Here is a 22011-nt window from a genome sequence, read left to right on the forward strand (position 1 = left end):
CGTTAAATGTAAATGGGCTAAATGCTCCAATTAAAAGACACAGACTGGCAAACTGGATAAGGAGTCAGGACCCATCAGTGTGCTGTATTCAGGAAACCCATCTCACGTGCAGAGACACACATAGACTCAAAATAAAGGGATGGAGGAAGATCTATCAAGCAACTGGAAAACAAAAAAAGGCAGGGGTTGCAATCCTAGTCTCTGATAAAATAGACTTTAAACCAACAAAGATCAAAAGAGACAAAGAAGGCCATTACATAATGGTAAAGGGATCAATTCAACAAGAAGAGCTAACGATCCTAAATATATATGCACCCAACACAGGAGCACCCAGATTCATAAAGCAAGTCCTCAGTGACCTACAAAGGGACTTAAACTCCCACACAATAATAATGGGAGATTTTAACACCCCACTGTCAGCATTAGACAGATCAACGAGACAGAAAGTTAACAAGGATATCCAGGAATTGAACTCAGCTCTACATAAAGTGGACCTAATAGACATCTACAGAACTCTCCACCCCAAGTCAACAGAATATACATTTTTTTCAGCACCACACCACACCTATTCCAAAATTGACCACATAGTTGGAAATAAAGCTCTCCTCAGCAAATGTAAAAGAACAGAAATTATAACAAACTGTCTCTCAGACCACAGTGCAATCAAACTAGAACTCAGGATTAAGAAACTCACTCAAAACCGCTCATCTACATGGAAACTGAACAACCTGCTCCTGAATGACTATTGGGTACATAATGAAATGAAGGCAGAAATAAGGATGTTCTTTGAAACCAACGAGAACAAAGACACAACATACCAGAATCTCTGGGACACGTTCAAAGCAGTGTGTAGAGGGAAATTTATAGCACTAAATGCCCACAAGAGAAAGCAGGAAAGATCCAAAATTGACACCCTAATATCACAATTAAAAGAACTAGAAAAGCAAGAGCAAACACATTCAAAAGCTAGCAGAAGGCTAGAAATAACTAAAATCAGAGCAGAACTGAAGGAAATAGAGACACAAAAAACCCTTCAAAAAATTAATGAATCCAGGAGCTGGTTTTTTGAAAAGATCAACAAAATTGATGGACCACTAGCAAGACTAATAAAGAAGAAAAGAGAGAAGAATCAAATAGATGCAATAAAAAACGAAAAAGGGGATATCACCACCGATCCCACAGAAATACAATCTACCATCAGAGAATACTACAAACCCCTCTATGCAAATAAACTAGAAAATCTAGAAGAAATGGATAAATTCCTCGACAAATACACCCTCCCAAGACTAAATCAGGAAGAAGTTGAATCTCTGAATAGACCAATAACAGGTTCTGAAATTGTGGCAATAATCAATAGCTTACCAACCAAAAAGAGTCCAGGACCTGATGGATTCACAGCTGAATTCTACCAGAGGTACAAGGAGGAACTGGTACCATTCCTTCTGAAACTATTCCAATCAATAGAAAAAGAGGGAATCCTCCCTAACACATTTTACGAAGCCAGCATCATCCTGATACCAAAACCTGGCAGAGACTTAACCAAAAAAGAGAATTTCAGACCAATATCCTTCATGAACATTGATGCAAAAATCCTCAATAAAATACTGGCAAACCGAATCCAGCAGCACATCAAAAAGCTTATCCACCATGATCAAGTGGGCTTCATCCCTGGGATGCAAGGCTGGTTCAACATACGCAAATCAATAAATGTAATCCAGCATATAAACAGAACCAAAGACAAAAACCACATGATTATCTCAATAGATGCAGAAAAGGCCTTTGACAAAATTCAACAACCCTTCATGCTAAAAACTCTCAATAAATTAGGTATTGATGGGACATATCTCAAAATAATAACAGCTATCTATGACAAACCCACAGCCAATATCATACTGAATGGGCAAAAACTGGAAGCGTTCCCTCTGAAAACTGGCACAAGACAGGGATGCCCTCTCTCACTGCTCCTATTCAACATAGTGCTGGAAGTTCTGGCCAGAGCAATCAGGCAGGAGAAGGAAATAAAGGGTATTCAATTAGGAAAAGAGGAAGTCAAATTGTCCCTGTTTGCAGATGACATGATTGTATATCTAGAAAACCCCATTGTCTCAGCCCAAAATCTCCTTAAGCTGATTAGCAACTTCAGCAAAGTCTCAGGATACAAAATTAATGTACAAAAATCACAAGTATTCTTGTACACCAATAACAGACAAACAGAGAGCCAAATCATGAGTGAACTCCCATTCACAATTGCTTTAAAGAGAATAAAATACCTAGGAATCCAACTTACAAGGGATGTGAAGGACCTCTTCAAGGAGAACTACAAACCACTGCTCAATGAAATAAAAGAGGATACAAACAAATGGAAGAACATTCCATGCTCATGGGTTGGAAGAATCAATATCGTGAAAATGGCCATACTGCCCAAGGTAATTTATAGATTCAATGCCATCCCCATCAAGCTACCAATGACTTTCTTCACAGAATTGGAAAAAACTACTTTAAAGTTCATATGGAACCAAAAAAGAGCCCGCATCGCCAAGTCAATCCTAAGCCAAAAGAACAAAGCTGGAGGCATCACTCTACCTGACTTTAAACTCTACTACAAGGCTACAGTAACCAAAACAGCATGGTACTGGTACCACAACAGAGACATAGATCAATGGAACAGAACAGAGCCCTCAGAAATGATGCCGCATAGCTACAACTATCTGATCTTTGACAAACCTGACAAAAACAAGAAATGGGGAAAGGATTCCCTATTTAATAAATGGTGCTGGGAAAACTGGCTAGCCATATGTAGAAACTGAAACTGGATCCCTTCCTTACACCTTATACAAAAATTAATTCAAGATGGATTAAAGACTTATATGTTAGACCTAAAACCATTAAAATCCTACAAGAAAACCTAGGCAATACCATTCAGGACGTAGGCGTGGGCAAGGACGTCATGTCTAAAACACCAAAAGCAATGGCAACAAAAGCCAAAATCGACAAATGGGATCTCATTAAACTAAAGAGCTTCTGCACAGCAAAAGAAACTATCATCAGAGTGAACAGGCAACCTACAGAATGGGAGAAAATTTTTGCAACCTACTCATCTGACAAAGGGCTAATATCCAGAATCTACAATGAACTCAAACAAATTTACAAGAAAAAAACAAACAACCCCATCAAAAAGTGGGCAAAGGACATGAACAGACACTTCTCAAAAGAAGACATTTATGCAGCCAAAAAACACATGAAGAAATGCTCATCATCACTGGCCATCAGAGAAATGCAAATCAAAACCACAGTGAGATACCATCTCACACCAGTTAGAATGGCCATCATTAAAAAATCAGGAAACAACAGGTGCTGGAGAGGATGTGGAGAAATAGGAACACTTTTACACTGTTGGTGGGAGGGTAAACTAGTTCAACCATTGTGGAAGTCAGTGTGGCGATTCCTCAGGGATCTCGAACTAGAAATACCATTTGACCCAGCCATCCCATTACTGGGTATATACCCAAAGGACTATAAATCATGCTGCTATAAAGACACATGCACACGTATGTTTATTGCGGCACTATTCACAATAGCAAAGAGTTGGAACCAACCCAAATGTCCAACAACGATAGACTGGATTAAGAAAATGTGGCACATATACACCATGGAATACTATGCAGCCATAAAAAATGATGAGTTCGTGTCCTTTGTAGAGACATGGATGAAACTGGAAAACATCATTCTCAGTAAACTATCGCAAGGATAAAAAACCAAACACCGCATGTTCTCACTCATAGGTGGGAATTGAACAATGAGAACTCATGGACACAGGAAGGGGAACATCACACTCCGGGGACTGTTGTGGGGTGGGGGAGGGGGGAGGGACAGCATTAGGAGATACACCTAATGCTAAATGACGAGTTAATGGGTACAGGAAATCAACATGGCACATGGATACGTATGTAACAAACCTGCACATTGTGCACATGTACCCTAAAACCCTAAAGTATAATAAAAAAAAAAAAAAAGAAAATAGGAACAAAAAACAGGTCAATATTGCCAGGGGCTAAGAATAGGGGAATGGGTTGATGACAGAAGTGTGAGGGAATTTGGGGGTGAAGAGGTCATGGAAGCATTCTATGTCTCGTGTTCTCTATCTTAATTGTGGTAAGGATTACATGATTGTATTTTTTGTCAAAACTCAGAACTGTACACATAAGAAGGATGAATTTTACTGTATGTAAATATATATCAATAAATCGACTTTAAAAAAAGTTAAAAGATTACACACATACACACACACACACACCCGTATGACCTGTATGTGTTTGCTTGTTAACAGTGATAAGTAAATAGAAAGTAAATCTTTCTCCTCCTGCTGGAGCTGAAATGCTGGAAAATCCAAAGCAGGCTTTGAAGACTGACTTCCCATCTATGTACTGTCTTTTATACTTTTTAAAGTCTTTTCAAATCTAATATGTCATTTGATCCAGTTGCCAACCCTAGAAGGAAGGGAGGGGAAGGGGTTACATACTGATTGGTGAATGAGGAAACTGAGGCCAGGGAGGCTAATGACTCTCACTCAACATCACGCAGCTCAGAAGCGGTGAAGTCAGGACTAGTGCCAGACAGACCTGGCTTCTAGTCTGTTGCTCTTCCCATGTGCACCACTGCCCCACTCCACCCCATCTCCAGCTTTGCAGGGTCCTTCTTGATCAGCAGTCCATGGTCTTGTGCATCCACAGGGAAGGACTCTGAATCAAGACCCTCATCCTGTAGGAGGCTTCTCAGAGCCTGCCCTCTGTCTTCAAATCATGGTGGAACCATAGGTAAATTGTGTGGACAGCACCTGGGTACATCCCACAGGTTGTGATGAGAGGACACTTCACCTTGGTGGTCTTCCTCCCAGAAACCCATAACCCCAGTGTAATCATGAAAAAAGTACTTTGCAAACCCAAATGGAGGGACATTACATAAAGTACCTGACCAATACTTCTCAAAATTATCAAAGTATCAAAATAAGGAAAGACTGGAAAATTATAACTAAGAAGACACAACAACTAAATGTAATCTGATACGCTGGATGAAATACTGGAACAGAAAAAGGAACATTCATGGAAAAGCTAGTGAAACCTGAATAAAGATTGTAGAGTTTAACTAACAATAGTAACGTGTCAATGTTTGTTCCTTAGTTTTTCTGAACATACTATGGTGATGTAAGATGTTAACAATAGGGAAAACTAGGAGAGGGGAACATGAGAACTCTTCGTATTAATTTGTAAATTTTCTGTAAAAGTGAAATTATTCCGAAATAAAAAGTTTATTTTAAAAAAATCTGAATGGAGGCACTAGATGCTTTTGTCCTTCCTGTTGAATCTTCTCTGAAGAAGCAAAGGGAATATTTTGTTTTTAGCCAGGATAGTTAATTTTTAAGCCAGGGGCAGGAGCTTCTCTGCTTCGGCTCATAAAACCCCACACCAGGTTGCCTGGTGGTGAGAGCCATCCACCTCTTCCCATCCAGAGTCACTCGCCTTCTCCCCATCAGCAGCACCACCTGGCTCTTTGAACTCAATAAAGGCATCCTGGTCATGTGTGCATCCAAACAGCTGAGGGTCAGAGGGCAATGGCCGCCTCATCCACTGCTCTCTTGAAGCCTCGCTGGTCAGATCCCCTCTGGGCAGGACCACTGCTGGGGTGGGATTTCCAATGCTCCCAGTAGATATAGATAGAGAAGCATGGGGGTGTGTGTGTGTGTGTGTGTGTGTGTGTGTGTGTGTGTGTGAGAGAGAGAGAGAGAGAGAGACAGAGAAAGACAGAGACAGAGAAAGAGAAAGAAAGAAACAGACACACAAACGGAGAGAGACAGACAGACATACAGTGAGACAAATACAGCTGATCACTGAGTGATGACGTTATGGTGAGTGACCTGAAACAGGCTCCTAGAAATAATCTCTCAGTAGGGAAGCATCGAATCCCTTTGGAAACCAATGAAGCAGCAAAGTGGTGTTGACCAATCTATTGTGCAGGCCTTTTTTATTATCAGTAAATAATGAAAGGCTGAAACTGTCCTATTACCAAGACTAATAGTTTCCATGATTCTCTCCCTCTCCACAACCCACCCTCTGCCGGCTTTTGGTCACCAATTTTTTAACCTGCATTCTGCCTCTGATAACACAGTAGTCCTTTCTCTTCCAGGCCTCTCTCCTTCCATCCTCCTTCTCCTCTTCGTCTGCCTTAAAGGATTATTCTGCTTCCCAAATGTGGACACTCACATTGAGGTCTCATCCCTGCCTGCATTCTTGGAAGCAGCCATAGCTCACAAAGCACAGTCCCCCACAAGCCATGCCTCCAGGGTATCTTCAGGGCCCAGGTGGTCTGCTGGCTCCAGTACTTCTACAATAAGTAGAATCATACAATAAGTACAATCAGGATAAAGACTAGACTCCCAGCACTCTTCCTTCAGAGTAACATTGACACATTTACTCATAAAATGAATCTTCCCTTCTCAGCTGATTCTCAACTGGTTCATTTAGGGAAGGTGAAGTTTCCACTCAGGAAACAAAAATAACATCAGAAATTTTAACAGAGATAATTTAGTGTAAATCATTGGAGAACTGAGATGGCAGAGAGGATAATGCTGAAGTTTCACCGAGATAACTACAAAGTGGCTATGCCACCATGGCTGGAGGAACAAAGGGAAGAGTCTAGGGCTACTAGGACCTAGAGACATGAAGGAACCCTTCACAGAGATGGAGCCCAGACCTCTGAGGAAGGTATGCCAACAGGCCAGGGCTGGGATCTCCAAGGAGGGACAATGGGACTGGTTCTGAGACTGTGGAAAAAAATGAAGACTGGAGCCAGCTGCTCTGCTGAAATGAACTGCCACTGCCAAAGCAAAGAAGCATGGTTGGAGTGATGCTGGCAGGAACTGCAAGCAAACAGGAAGAGGCATATCCCTTTTCTCTTCTCCAGGAAGCAGTCTCCACATAGCACCTTCTAATAGCGGAATCTGATATGGATCCATCTGGCAAAAGGAAAAGGGGTTTGCAGAATCCCATCCCAGCATCACAAAGCTGAGTATTAAAAAGTAGGTGTGAATTTGAGGCACAGTAGCAAGAAACCAATGGAAAGAGAAGGAAAAAGAGGTATAAATGTACAACTTATCAACTGACTGTTCCATTGCTAAACTATGTGAATGTATATTCATGTATGAATACATCATGTTTTAATGATAACCCCCAATTTCAAATAATAATATCTAATATTTACTGAGACTTTGCCAGGTACCAGACAAATGCTAAACTCTTCACATGAATGATCTAATTTATAAGAACCCAAAAAGGTAGATACCAAAAAAATCTTAATTTTACAGATGTGAACATTAAGACTTAGAGAGGCTAAGCTGCATATGATCCTCAGAAAGTAGTAGAGCCAAGACCAGACCCTGTAAAGTTCATGCACAATCACTGCGTCACCTCTTATCTGCTGAGATCCATAGCTATAAAGTCTTCCATCCTTTCCTCTCCCTTCCCACTAATATCGTCAGGACCTCTCTAGCAAGAGGGATAAAAGATTCCTCAGTGCTATCTCTTCAGATGTGCCATACAGCTCCAATTTCATGTACGTCAAAACGCAGCATTTCACAGAATTAGAAAAAAAAAAATCTGGCCAGGCACAGTGGCTCACACCTATAATCTCAGCACTTTGGGAGGTTGAGGTGGGCAGACTGCTTGAGCTCAAGAGTTCCAGACTAGCCTGAGTTACATAGCAAGACCCCATCTCTACTAACAATACAAAAAAAAAAAATAGCTAGGTGTGGTACTGCGTGCCTATGGTTCCAGCTACTTGGAAGGCTGAGGTGAGAGGACTGCTTGAGCCAGGGGGCAGAGGTTGCAGTGAGCCAAGATCATGCCACAGCACTCCAGCCTGGGTGACAGAGCAAGACCCTCTCTGTATCTTTTTAATTAAAAAAAAGAAAGAAAAAAATCTAAAATTCATTTGAAACCAAAAAAGAGCCCAAATGGCCAAAGCAACCCTATGGAAAAAAATAAATAAATAAAGAAGCTGGAGGCATTATACTACCTGACTTCAAACTATACTACAAGGCCACTGTAACTAAAAAAAGCATGGTACTGGTATAAAAGCAGACCACAGGCCAATGGAAAGGGTTAGGGAACCCAGAAATAAAGCGGCACACCTTCAACCATCTGATCTTTAACAAGGCTGACAAAAGCAAGCAATGGGGAACGTACTCCTGATATGGTTTGGCTCTGTCCCCACCCAAATTTTATCTCATATTGTAATCCCCACATGTCGAGGGAAGGACCTGTTGGGAGGTGATTGGATCATGGAGGCAGTTTCCCCCATGCTGTTCTCCTGATAGTGAGTTCTCAAGAGATGTGATAGTTTAAAAATGTGTGGCTTCCTTCACTCTCTCTCTCCTGCCACCATGAAGACGTGCCTTGCTTTCCCTTCGCCTTCCACCATGATTGTAAGTTTCCTGAGGCCTCCCCAGCCATGTGGAATTGTGAGTTAATGAAACCTCTTTCCTTTATAAATTACCTAGTCTAAGGTAGTTCTTTATAGCTGTGTGAAAATAGACTAAAACAACTCCCTATTCAATAAATGGTGCCAGGATAACTGGCAAGCTATGCAGAAGATTTAAAACTGGACCCCTCCCTTTCACCATATACAAAAATCAACTCAAGATAGATTAAAGATTTAAGTGTAAAACCTAAAACTATAAAAATCCAAGAAGAAAATCTAGGAAATACCATTCTTGACATTGGCCCAGGAAAAGACTTCATGACAAAGACTCCAAAAGCTATTTCAACAAAAACAAAAATTGACAAATGGGACCTAATTAAACTAAAGAGCTTCTGTACACTAAAAGAAACTATCAACAGGCAACCTACAGAATGGGAGAAAATATCCACAAACTATGCATTTGTCAAAGGTCTACTATCCAGAATCTATTTAAAAAAAAAAAAAAACTAAAACAAATAAACAAGGAAAAAAAAACCATTAAAAAATGGGCAAAGGATATGAACAGAGCCTTCTCAAAAGAAGATATATATGCAGCCAACAAGCATATAAAAAATGCTCAATATCACTAATAATTAGGTAAATGCAAATCAAAACCACAATGAGATACCATCTCACACCAATCAAAATAGCTATCATTAAAAAGTCAAAAATAACAGATACTGGTGAGGTTGCAGAGAAAAGGGAATGCTTATACACTGTTGGTGGGAATGTAAATTGGTTCAGCCACTGTGGAAAGCAGTCTGGAGATTTCTCAAAGATCTTAAAATAGAACTACTATTTGACCCAGCAATCCTATTATTGGGTATATGCCTAAAGGAGTATATTCTCTACTATAAAGACAAATGAATGCATATCTTTATCACAGCACTATTCACAACAGCAAAGACATGGAATCAACCTAGATGCCAATCAACAGTAGACTGGATAAAGAAAATGTGGTATACATATACCATGGAATACTGTGCAGCCATAAAAAATGAAATCATTTTTGCATGTCCTCTGCAGCAACATGGATGGAGCTGGAGGCCATTATCCTAAGTAAATTAACAATAGAACAGAAAACCAAATACCACATGTTCTTACTTATAAGTGGGAGCTAAACATTGAGTACACATGGACACGAGGGTTGAAAAACTACCTATTATTATGCTGATTACCCGGAGGCCAAAATTATCTGTACACCAAACCCTGGGACACATAATTTGCCCATATAACAAACCTGTACATTTACCCCTTGAACCTAAAAAGTTAGAAAGAAAATAACAGCATTAAAGCATGACCAGCATTAAATCACATATACACAACCATACACCAAATGAAAAGCAGAAAAGAATGTTCCCATACATACATACAATAGTATCATCTGCAGCCAATAAAATAATGATGTGGCAATACATGAGTTAACATGGAAAGATAATCATAGCTAACATTTAACAAGAGCATCCCATATGCTGGGAACTGTATTATGGAATTTTTTTGGCATTAACATATTTAACCCTCACAACAACCTATAGTTAGTATATTCCATTATTATAGTTAGTATATTCCATCATTATAGTTAGTATATTCCATCATTATCATATAGTTAGTAAATTCCATCCTTATCATCTTCATTTTACAGATGAGGAAACTGATGCACCAAAGCAATTATATAACTTGCCCGAGATCATACAGCTAGTAATTGATAGAGTCAAGATCTCAAACAAGACAACCAGACTTCACAGCATGTCATGTTAACCACCACACTATTCTGATTTCGGTAGAGTATAAAAATTCATAACATGCTATTCAGTGAAAAATAAAGCGGATAAGAGAATAGTATGTATAGTATTATGCATGTCTAATACACATACATGGATATATATACATATGTATTTTTTTATTTTAGTCCATAGGGAAAAGTATGGGAGGGCTTATAATAAAATATTAACAATGGTTATCTCAGAGAGGTGGTTTGATTTTTTTTTTTTGCTTTCTTGTATTAAAATAACTATGTGTTCTGGTTTTTCTACAACAAACACATTCTTTGTAATAACATTTTAAAGATTTTTGTAAATAAAGAAGTGTCATCTTGGAGAAAATGATCTGGCAATTTGAACAGCTTTTTAATATTTTAGGTGAAAAAGAAGAGCAAACATGTGTTCCCACAGACATGCACAATAGAAAAGAGATTCAAAAGCATCTACTTCATCCTAGCAAGACAATAAACCAGTCCCTGACAATCATTCCCATATCTGAATAAGCCCAGGAGCCAAGTCCCTGGAATTATTTTAAGCATGTACCCTTTTCCACTGCACTGTGAAGACAATTTGCAAATTTATTAAACATGAGATTATTCCACTTTGAAACTCATACCTCCACGATTCTAATCAAGATGACTTGGTCCCTATGAACATCCGATATTTGCACACTGGATAGCATTGTTCTGGCAGCTGTGAAGTTATCCCTTTCCATCAGGAGTATTCTCTCCAATTTACCCAAACCATGTGCTGCCTTGAAAACATCATGATTCTTATAGAGATCTAAGCAAAGGGAAATAATAAAAATAATAAAATCTTACACTTAAGGTCTATCTTTCATGCCACCAAGGTGCCTTGCTAAACCCTTCCTCTAGATAAAAAGACAGACAAGCGGAGTGGCCCATACCATGTGTCATCCTCATAATTAACAATTAGAGAAAACACACCGATCTCTGCTCTCTGGATAATTCCGGTCAGAGTAGTTTTCCACCTGAATTAAGCAGATTGCCAAGGCCAATATTTTCATCAACAGAAAGATTTAGTTGCCTGTCTAAAGACGCTGACATGAAAGAGGCCTCTGTGAGAGAAAGCAATGCGGCATCTTACCATCGGGGCATCAACTCACATGAAATAAAGGTCTGTGGTAATCCAGGGAATCTTCCCTCTAAAGCAAAGGTTCACAGACTTTTCCTACAAAATGCCAGATGTAAATATTTTCAGCTTTGCAGACCGTATGATCTCTGTCACAACTACTTAACTCTGCTGCTGCAGGGTGAAAGCAGCCATAGACACTGTGTAAAAAGAAATCAGCATGACTGTGTTCCAATAAAACTTTATATAAACAGATGGTGAGCCAGATTTGCCCCGTGGGCTGTAGTTTGCTGAACCTTGCTCTAAAGTATAGGCTAAGGATCCTCATGGTGTGTCTGCAATATTCAAGGCTGCCTCTGAGGAAAACTATAAAGTTGGAAATATTGTTCTCATTGGCTTATTCAATAAATGCATTGCATCCCTTACGGCCTGGCTTAAGCCTTGAGAATCAGAAGTAGAAAAGCAAATAAAACCCTTAGCATTTACATTTGGGAGAGGAAGTACTAAGCAAGTAAACATGTAAACAAAAAGATTTCTGGTAGTGGTAAGTGATATAAAGATGATAAGTAAAGGCATTGGGTTACTTGCTGGGGCAGGGGCATCCCACTTTAGATAGGGTGGTCAGGGAAAACTGAGGAAGGTACTTTTGAGTTCACATGACAGTAAAGAGAAGTAGGTACAAATGCAAAGATCTAGGCAAAGAGTAGGCTCTCAGGTATGGAGAACTCAAATGCAAAGAGGCCTGAGGCAAAAAGACTGCCAGTTGGAGAATTTCTTGAGGTAAGGAGTTTGAGACCAGCCTGGGCAACACAGCAAGACCCCATATCTTAAAAAAATAAAATAATAAATTAGCCAGGGGTAATGTAGTCTCAGCTTCTTGGGAGGCTGATGCGGGGGGATAGCTGGAATCCACAAGTTTAAGGCTGCAGTGAGTCACGATTGCACCACTACACTCCAGCCTGGGTGACAGAGCAAGACTCTGACTCTAAAGAAAAAAAAGTAAAGAAAGTACAAGCAGGTCCATGTCAAGGAGAACTAACTGATGGAGTCCTCCAGCCTCTACAGGTCTATAACCTGGACTACTGGTGTGAGTATGGCTTGCCCTGCAGAGCCACCAACACTTCATCAAGGGTCTCCTGCAGTCCTTGAAGTTTAAACGCAGATGGGGCTGAGGTTAAGGGCACATCAGAGAGAAAGGACCGCAGCCAGGCAAGGAAGGTGCCAGAGGAGGAGGGCCTTGCCTTCACCTGTGTCTTTGCCAGGTTAGCCTTTCTTTCTGAGTCTATCCAGTGATTCCAATGGGCTTCAGCTCCTGCTATGATCCATGCTCAAATCCCAAGATTGCTTCTCTTTGAGATCATCAAAAGTGCAAGCACAGAGAGTGACGGTAGGGTTCTCAGCTTGGTGTCTGCTCTCTCCTTATGTCTCCTGAGGCATATTTCACTCTTTTCTTCCCACTCCAGTGGTCTTGGAGCACAATAAAAAATCTAAAATATTTGTATTCCGTTTGAGTTAATACCACATTTTCTGTAATTATCCCCGCTGCTAAAATCATTTTGTTGTGTGCTTTTTGAGTGAGAGGGAGGGGGTGGGGGATCAAATTAATTCTTTGGCAGCAAAAATCTAATTAATCAAAAACTGTTCTTAGTCATTTAGAGCCTCTTCGGTCTGTGGAAACCGCAGCCAAAAAAAGAGTAAGAACACTTAGTTTAGTAGTGAAAAAAAATCAGGTACTTTTTAAGATACCAGTTTTTATGAATGTGCAAGTGGGAGGCTGGGTAGGTAAAGGAGAGGAGGGTTTTTGCAGTCAGTGAGCTGGGCTTGAATCGCATATCTGCCATTTCCTGGCTGTATGACCTTGAGGAAGTTACTTTGTCCATCTGGTCCTCAGTTTTCTCGTCTATGAAATGGAAATAATGATGTCCTCTCTTAGGGTCAGTGGAGAGATTGAGATGATGTCTGTAAAACCTTTACAGGTGTTTGTCACATGGAAAGCACTAAGTGTTAATGATGATTTGTTAGCATCCTCAAGCTATTACATAAATTACAAATTTTTTGGGAGACAGTTTTTAAGCTTTTTCAGAAATGTTCTTTAGGCTGGGCCAGGGGCTCATGCCTGTGATCTCAGCACTTTGGGAGGCCAAGGTGGGTGGATCACTTGAGCTCAGGAGTTGGAGACCAGCCTGGGAAACATGATGAAACCCTGTCCCTACGAAACATACAAAACTTAGTCAGGCTTCGTGGTACGTGCTTGTAGTCCCAGCTACTCAGGAGGCTGAGGCGAGAGGATCACTTGAGCTCGGGAGGCAGAGGATGCAGTGAGCTGAGACCCCACCACTGCACTCCAGCCTGCGTAACAGAGTGAGACCCTGTCTCAAAGAAAAAAAGTTCTTTAATATATGTACATACATATATATGCACGTTGTGTATACATATCCTTTAACTAAATGTATTATGATTTTAGAAATACATACTGAGGAAAAAGGAGATAAAGAGATTTAGCTGACAGAATGTTCATCATGCTATTGACTCTAATAGAAAAGAAGAAAATCTAAACGTCCTAAAATAGGGATTAGTAAAATAAATCATTCTACAACCATAAAATGGATAATCACTCTTCACATCACTGCCAAAGAGGAATGTTTATTGGTGAAAATATGCATTCATAGTTATATCAGGGGAGGCACAGGAAGCCAGTTACCTGTTTGTAAAGTATAAACCATATTTATTTTGTTAAAAATATTTTGTACCTGTGTATGTGTATATATACAAACTCATACACACACACACACACACACACACACACACACAAAGAGAGAGAGAGAGAGAAAGAGAGAAAATATTCTGGAAGTATGACCAAAAGTTGTTTTTTTTTTAATTTTTAATCTTCTACTTTTATTTTAAGTTCAGGGGTACATGTGCAGGATGTGCAGGTTTGTTACATAGGTAAACGTGTGTCCTGGTGGTTTGCTGCACGGATCATCCCATCATCTAGGTATTAAGCCCAGCATCCATTGGCTGTTCTTCGCTATGTTCTCCCTCCTCCCACTCCCTATCTGGCTCTACCCATCCAGCTAAGCTGCCGGATCAGAGTTCCTTCTGCAGCAACTCTCAGCAGCAGCACGCTGAGCAATAAGATGAAGGCAGGGCTGTGATTTTTCACAGAATTGGAGATCAGTTTGGGGAGTACTGAGCTACAAACAAAGCCAGAATTGCATTTTGGAGAAAGAGAGGGAGGGGAAAAGTTACAAAAAAGAAGAAAAAAGGAAAGACAGACAAAAAATACATATATTAGCAAAGGATCACTATCCAGGTCTTACCCATATTCTCCCTTTATGATTGAAGCCTATACTTATTCCACAACAAGCCCCTAGACTATAGTTGCAGGATCCCCTGTCACCTCCATGCAGAGTCCATGGAAATTCCAAGGGGGGAAAAACATGCTTTGGGCATGGCTGGGCAAGGCAGAAGGGTAATGTTGTCCTAAGAATGGAAGGCTCTGATGGAAGTTTGAAGACATGTCTTTGAGACTTTCAAGAGTGTTCCTACAGACTCCTGCAAAACATGAAGAAGATGCCCATAATAAAATGGTATCCTGCTGGATCTCTGATGGAAGAAACACACCTTGAAGCAAAAGAACCTCTACATTAGATGGAACATTTCAGCTTAATGGTAAAAGAGAAAGCAGTAAATGCAAAATTGGAAGAATAATAATAAAATCCTTAAAACAGCCTGACTTGGATGGTCTGTATTTATTCATTTAATTCAACAAATACTATGTGTGTCTTAATGTGCTGGGCCTATGAGAGTTACCAAGAAGTCTAGGACAAGGTCAGTCCTCATGAGCTCACCATCTAACGGATATGTTTCTTCAGGTTCCTTCATGCAGCAGATTGAGTTTTCCAAAAGTAATCAGCCACATAATAGTTCTGATCACACATCTTTCAAAATCTTGCTACTCCTCTATCAAAAAGGGGAGTCTATTTCCCCTTCTTTAGTGTCTGGATGGGCCTTTGTGACTGCCTTGACAAGTAGAATGTAGCAAAACTGACGTTGTACATCTTCTGAGGCTATATCTTAAAAGATGGTGCTTTCCACCTGGTTCTTTTTGGAAGGACCCTCACTTGCGGGTTGGCAGAGGCAGTGCCATCATGCTGCGAAGAAGCTCAAACTAGTCCATACAGAGAGACTTTTAGAGAGACCTATGTGGAGAGGACCTGAGGCCCCCAGCCTCAAGCCAACCTCAGTCACCAGATATGGGAGTGGGCAGGCCTTCAGATGGGTGTAGCCTCTAGCCTTCAGGTCTTCTGGCTGAGGCTGTAGCCATCATGGAGCAGCAACAAGTCATCCCTGCTGTGCCTTGTCTGAATTTATGACCCATAGAATCTATAAGCTTGATAAATCGTCTTATCCTAAATTTTGGAGTAATCTGTTACTCAGCCATAGTAAGTGGAACATCTTGGTCTCTTGAAGTTTAGGGTTTTAGAGCCAGGCAGACCTGTTTTTAAATCCCGGCCCTGAGATTTTCCAGTTGCAGGAGGCTGGCAAAGTTATTTAATCTGTGTGAGCCTCACTTTTCCTCTCTGTAAAATGGGTGTAACATCTACCTCGCATGGCTGCCTTGACAAATAATGCTACAACATGTATAAAGCAGCTAGCCTGGTACTGTAGAAACAGAGAGAAACTGCTGTGGGCAGTCTGGGAGAGGATTCATCCTTAAGGACTAGAGTTGTCAGATAAGCATCCTTGAAACAGGTGAGATGAGCATGACCTGGAAGAGTCTGGCCAGGAAGAGAGGAGATGCAGGGCTTCCAGGTGGGCCCGGAGGGGCATCCCCCTGGAGGGATCCCCTCCCACCTTGTGGGCCAGGTCTAGATGGGCTTGCCTGGCTCCCTGCCCCCAAGCCCTGCAGTCTAATCCAGCGGCCACTTGACAGTTACTTGGAGCTTCTGCTTTGTTCTGGAAACAATTCTGGCCCAAGCCAGGGGAAGAGTAATTTTGATGCCCTACTGACAGTTCCTGCCCACTCTGTCCAACTTCTCCAGGAAACAGCTGATCAAGGCAGCTACTGAGAATCCAGGAAAAAATCCTGGCAACTGCCCAGGGACTCTCCCACCTCTCTGACCTCCCACCCGCTTCTGACCTGAGCTTTGCCCCACTTCCAGCCCTGTACCTGCTCTGCGCATTTGTGGAAGGCTCTTGGCTTCCCCAGCCTGAACTTAAATGCCCTCTGAGGACTCTGGCTCCTCTCCAGTTTTCTGGTTCTTCCTGACGGACCGTACCCTCGAAACCAGCCTAACCATACTAATAATAAGTAGCTACCATTTATCGACCACCCATGCCAGGCAATTCCTCACATTATCTCCTGTAAACTCCAGCAGCTTTCTGAAGCTGGTATCACTAGTCCCATTTAAGATGAAGAAACAAATGTCACTCAAAGAAGTTAATTAATTAGCCCAAGGACACAAAGGAGATACTGATAAAGACTCTGGGATTCCCCCAAGTCAGCATATTCTTTATTTTTATTTTTATTTTTTGAAACGGAGTCTTGCTCTGTCACTCAGGCTGGAGTGCAGACAGCTCACTGCAGCCTCCGCCTCCTGGGTTCAAGTGATTCTCCTGTCTCAGCCTCTTGAGTAACTGGGACTACAGGTGTGCGCCACCATGCCCGGCTAATTTTTGTATTTTTAGTAGAGATGGGGTTTCACCATGTTGGCTAGGCTGGTCTCGAACTCCTGACCTCAGGTGATCTGCCCATCTCGGCCTCCCAAAGTGCTGGGATTACAGGTGTGAGCCACTGCGCCTGGCACAAATCTGCATATTCTTAACCCTGGTATCACACTCGCTAACTCAGCCTATTTAGCATGCACACACTCACCCTACAGCCTGCAGTTGTACCACATCATTCCTCACTGCCTCCTCCCACCTCTGGCCTGAACTACTTCCCTGAGAGCCTGCAAGAAGCTGTCTGGACACTGTCCCTCTGGCACTGTCTGCTTGTCTTAGTTCCTTTCTTGGCAGCCAGGACCCTCATCTCCAACAGCCAGGTTACCTAGGATGACGCAGGTGCTTGAAGTGGATCTGTTGCAGGTGATGGGAAGAAGATGGGCTAGGATGGGAGAACTACCATAATGTCTCAAGAATGTAGAGGCAGGCTCTGGAGGTTGGCCTTCCCTGTCCTGGCCTTTCCTGAGATGTCACTGTAGGGCATCTGGTAATCAGCCAGACCTGTAGATAAGACCAGCAGCCCAGAAATTCTCAGATTCATGGTTTTTATGGGGTGGAGAAAGAAAGTATCCCTGACATTCCAGGCAGTCCTTTTCAGTTGCTGCCGCTAATTATCAAAGCAATTGTCAAGCTATTTACTGGGAACTGCCCCCCTCATTACAACTAAGTTAGAAAGTTACCTCCAACTACTAGCAATCTGAGACAACTAGACGAAATAACATGGAAGGTGTTTAATAACTATTTGAATGAATGAATGAATGTGTGAATGCATGTATGCATGAACAAACTCACTGCAAGCTCCACGAGGACAGATGCCAGATCTGCTTTGCCTGTCTCTATACTTCCAGTTTCCAGCACAGTCTCCTGTAATAAATTATTTGGGGGATAGGGATTATTATAGTCTGGGGTGAACTGATAAAACCTGGTCCTCAGGAGTGGCAGAAGGAAGGGGAAGATGAAAGAGGCCCTGAGAAGGAAAAAAAAAAAAAAAAAAGGCAAACCAGATGACAGACTTAGTCGTGGATGGTGGAGGAAAGAGAAAAAGACTAGGATGTCCCTGAGTTTAGAGCATAGGACACCAGGAGACACAAGAGGCTCTGGCCCATCAGGCAGGGGAGGAAAGGGGACAATTATTAAAAGCGGCACAGGTCCAGTGTCAGCATCAGTGGATATTTGTCAGAGGACAGGAAGGAAGGCACACTGAGCTCCAGGGGCTGTAAGGATCTCACAGGACAATGTCTAGCAGGTAGCTGACTAGAGAGGGCCACCCCCCAGGAAGTCCTCTGCAGAAGTGATAATTGAGGCTGGCAGAGAAGGGAAGGGAGGAAGGAAGTCACTGGGGAGGAGGAGGAGGTGAAGTGCCAAAGAGGTGGGCACGTTTTGCAGGAGAGGAAAATGCTCACCTGGCACGTGGTGACCATTTTCTGTGAAAAGAAGGGCTTGCCATGTGAGGGAGGGGACTGGCATGATGCTGTGAGGGGCCATTGACCAAAGTTGCAGAATCTCTAACTAAAGCTACAGGGACCCCAAGACCACAGGAACAAGCAGAGACTGTGGGAACAGACCCAGTGGGTAAAGGAAGGGGAGTGTGAAAGGCAGTCAAGTCGGAAAGGCCAAAAGCAGTATCAAAAGATCGACGCCAGTCTGGGAAAGAAAGGAGAGCTGGGTCAGGGAATTCGAGGGCCAACCGAGAAAGGCTGGACAACTGTTTAGGGTATAGGAGCTCAAAAGACCAGACAGGAGGAATGGCCTCAAAGAGAAAGACCAGGACTAGGGAGACAAAACCATAGGGATGCAAATTCCAGCCCAGCAGCAAGTATTTCTTACATCCAAAGATGGGACAGAGTAACAAAGACGTGAATTTCCCCCTCATTTGGGGTATTTGACCCAAGGCTGGATGCCCGTTGGAAGGGATGCGCAGAGCACACTGGCTTCATCTAGGGTATTGGACAAAGGACCTTTAGGGTCTGTCCTGCCCTAAGACTCAAATTCTCAGCCCCCACCCTGTCACTCTTCATTATGTCTATCCCCCATCATTCATGTTCAGCACTGCCTTTTCACCAGCTCATATCTTCCTTTTTACCTTTTAATTTATAATCTCACTCCCCACCTCCAGCCACCATATTATTATCTATTACTACAAAACAAATTTTTATGGTCTGCTTATTTATTTGTGCCTTCCCAAAATTCATATATTGAAGCCCTAATTCCCAATAGGAGGTGGGGCTCTTGGGAGTGATTCAATTTAGATGAGGTCATAAGGGAAGAGCCCCCATGATAGGAGTAATATCCTTATAAGAAGAGAAAGATGGATGGGCACAGTGGCTCATGCCTGTCATCCCAGCACTTTGGGAGGCCAAAGCAGGAGGATCACATGAGGTCAGGAGTTAGAGACCCAGCCTGGCCAACATGGTGAAACCCCATCTTTACTAAAAATACAAAAAAATTAGCCTGGGTGTGGTGGCGCACATTGGTAATCCCAGCTACTCAGGAGGCTGAGGTGGGAGGATTGCTTGAACACAGGAGGCGGAGGCTGCAGTGAGATGAGATCATCACACTGCACTCTAGCCTGGGTGATGGAGCGAGACTCCATCTTAAAAAAAAAAAAGAAGACACTAAAGCTCTGTGTCTTTCACTCATGTGAGGACACAGTAAGAAGGTGGCTATCTATAAGCCAGGAACAGGGCCCTCACCAGACACTGGATCTGCCAGCACCCTCATCTCAGAGTTCCCAGCCTCCAGAACCATGTGAGATAAACGTTTGTTCTTAGCCACCTAGTCAATGGTATTTTGTTTTAGCACTCAGAACTGACTAAGCCAGAAATTGCCCCAAAACTTAATAACTTAACATTAAAAACATTTACTATCTCACAGTTTCTGTGGGCCAGGAATCCAAGAGTGGCTAGTTAGAGCCTATGGCTTTGAGTCTCACAGGCTGCAATCAAGGTTGTGGCTGGGGCTACAAGTGCCCTCAAGCCTCCACTAGAAAGATCTGCTTCCTAGCTCACTCCTGTGGACAATGGAGTGAGGCCTCAGTTTCTCATGAGCTATTGGTCAGAGGCCACCCTCAGTTCCTTGCCACGTAGGCCTCTCCATAGAGCATCTCACAACAGGGCAGCAAGCTTCATCAGAGCAAGTGAGAGGGCAAGAGACAGAGAATGCTGTTGAGATAAAAGGCAGTCTTTTGTAGCCCAATCAGAAGTGACGTCCCATCACTTTTGCCATATTCTATTTCTCAGAAGCAAGTCACTAGGTCCACACCACATTCAAGAGCTAGGCTGTGACTGCCAGGAGTCATGGTTCTTATTGAGAACCACATCAGCAGCCTCATGCCATGCTCCTGCACCCACCCATCCCCAAGTGCAAGCTCCATGGCAGCAGGAACCTCATCTGTCTTGTTCTCCACCCTACCCCAGTACCTCACTCCTAGTAGATGTTTGATATCTATTTTTTAAGGAATAAACAAAGTAACCAAACTATAAGCTCCAGGAGCTCCCAATATTGCACCCTTGAATACATGCCTGTATTTTTTTTTCAAATTTTATTTTTAATTGACAAGTAATTGTATATATATATGGGATACAATCTGATGTTTTGATATATATTCTACAGGCTAGATAAGCCCAATTTCTTTCTATCTTTCTTTCTTTCTTTCTTTTTCTTTCTTTCTTACACAATATGGAACAATTAAATCAAACTAATTAACATGTCCATCACCTCACATACTTATCATTTTGGGAGGAGTGTGAACATTTAAAATCTACTCTCAGCTATTTTGAAATATACATTAGTAAATGCTTGTTGAACGAATGAATGATCTGAATATCCTTTGGTGAACATTTGACACAGTCCCTAAATCACTAGATAAAAAAAATGTAGGAGACTGAGTGGCTTCATGAGTATCATGAAAAATAAGAGTTTTTTAGGTGTAATTACCCATAAATCCTCATTCCAAACCACGTGTCCATGGGGCCATTTTGCAGATGCTTAAATGACTTAGGAATCTCCCTGGAAGATATGTGGGAAGAGAGCTTGCTGTCACTAGAGAAAGGAATGGAAAGCAGACCTTTATCCTCTTACCAGGTTGTGGCAGGGGCTCCAGAGAGTTTACATTTTAAATTTGCATAATTGTTTCCCCTTGATTGGCTCCCCTTCCTGCTAAGGCTGGTGTCCTGGAGATGCATGTCCGAATGACAAGTATATATATTGCCAACGCGGATCAGATCTGTGCATCGCTGCTGCTGCTGCTGCTGCAGTCAGCTGATTGGCAAGCCTATTAAAAGACAAAGAGAGCCCCAGATGAGCAACTTTGGGGACCTGGAGGGGGAGGCTGGTAAGAACATGTCTTTCCCACCCACACCCCACCTCTACCACAGCTGTTAATTGCAAAGGGGAACCTTGATAAATGAAACTGAAAACAGATACACAACTCGACCGGTGTTTATTAAAGAAATAGCAAATGGCAAGATGCCAGCACGGATAAGCTTCACTATAATCAGTGTATTTATTTCACAAAAAAAAAAAAAAAAAAAAAAAAAAAAAGCTCGTCTGGGCTGCTTTTAAGGCTGATAAACTCATTATGCAAAGTTTCAGCCTCCATAGAACTGAGGCTTTTCTATATGTTAATTCATTTCAGTAAATAATTAGTCTGTTTGGCTGAGGAAACACATGTCTCCATAATTTAATAATTGGGAGGGTTATTACATGTGATTAACAGGAGTCATAAACTAACACTGAGAGTTTAAAACCATTTTTTTTCACTTTGAACAGATATAATAAAGAAGGCTGATGGGAAGGTAGGGAAGATTCTCCTCCCCTTCACCCCTACTCCCTTCTCCCTTTCTTTTTAGAGTTGGGAAAGCAGTGCTCAGAACAGGAGAGATTGTCTTTCTTCCCCACCGGAGGTCTAACTCTGATACAT

At 42.0% G+C, this 22011-nt stretch overlaps 1 long non-coding RNA gene across 1 annotated transcript in view; it reads right to left on the bottom strand.

The window, feature by feature from the left end:
- The window catches only part of LOC129484334 (uncharacterized), an 82978-nt gene that overhangs the window by 22340 nt on the left and 38627 nt on the right, over window positions 1-22011 (bottom strand). Inside the window, exon 3 of the long non-coding RNA XR_008658412.2 lies at window positions 21171-21363. This is a non-coding gene — a long non-coding RNA (uncharacterized lncRNA). The remainder of the gene's footprint in view (window positions 1-21170; window positions 21364-22011) is intronic.

Source organism: Symphalangus syndactylus, chromosome 6 (genome assembly GCF_028878055.3).
Source record: "Symphalangus syndactylus isolate Jambi chromosome 6, NHGRI_mSymSyn1-v2.1_pri, whole genome shotgun sequence".
In the NCBI taxonomy this organism is placed as follows: Eukaryota; Metazoa; Chordata; class Mammalia; order Primates; family Hylobatidae; genus Symphalangus; species Symphalangus syndactylus.